General features: G+C 26.9%; 1 non-coding gene across 1 annotated transcript; it reads left to right on the top strand.

Moving 5' to 3' along the window:
• Positions 1–332: 332 nt before the first annotated feature.
• Positions 333–406, top strand: TRNAI-AAU. Its single transcript has one exon. It is a non-coding gene; the product is annotated as a tRNA-Ile (tRNA).
• Positions 407–752: the final 346 nt, after the last annotated feature.

Genomic DNA, 752 nt, shown 5'->3' on the forward strand with positions numbered 1-752 from the left:
TATTATTTTTGTGAATTTCAAAATGTGCCATCACATATGTCTGAATTTCAGACCAGAATTATTTTAAAATTATAATAATCATCTATTGTTACCATAAATACTATTTTGTTCTTCTCAATTTTAACTACAGTTCAACTATAATTAAAAAAAAAGTCCCAACTATAATAAAAAAAAATATTTTCCCCAACTATAATGTTCAATTTTTATTTTGTAATTCTTATAATAGGTGTTATTTTTACCCGCAATGTCGTTTTTCTGGAGGAGATTACCAGAATGAAATAGATATGCTAACTAATAATTTAAATAAATAAAATAGTATTTTAACATCAACTGGCCTATTAGCTCAGTTGGTTAGAGCGTCGTGCTAATAACGCGAAGGTCGCAGGTTCGAAACCTGCATGGGCCATGTTTTTATTCTCATTTTTTAGCTCTTTTTTATGCTAAATATAAAGCGGATTTATTTTCTGACTGGGCCGACGCTAGGCCCAAAGACGAAAAGGTTCCAGGGTCCAGATAATTTCATTTCTTAATCTAATTTCATTTCTTTTCTTTTTTCATTAATTTTTTTCTTAGGAAGTACTTTAATTTATTTTATTACTTTTATAAAAACACTTTTTTATATATTAAATATATTTTTGAAAACTTAACTTTGTTTTTTTAGTTTGTCTAAGAATTCAGACATTACTATTCGAAGCTATACTAAAGAAATTGTGACTTAAGGAGAAAACAAGCATATCTTTTAAAAACGTAAA

The sequence above is a fragment of the Benincasa hispida genome, chromosome 7 (genome assembly GCF_009727055.1).
Source record: "Benincasa hispida cultivar B227 chromosome 7, ASM972705v1, whole genome shotgun sequence".
NCBI lineage: Eukaryota > Viridiplantae > Streptophyta > Magnoliopsida > Cucurbitales > Cucurbitaceae > Benincasa > Benincasa hispida.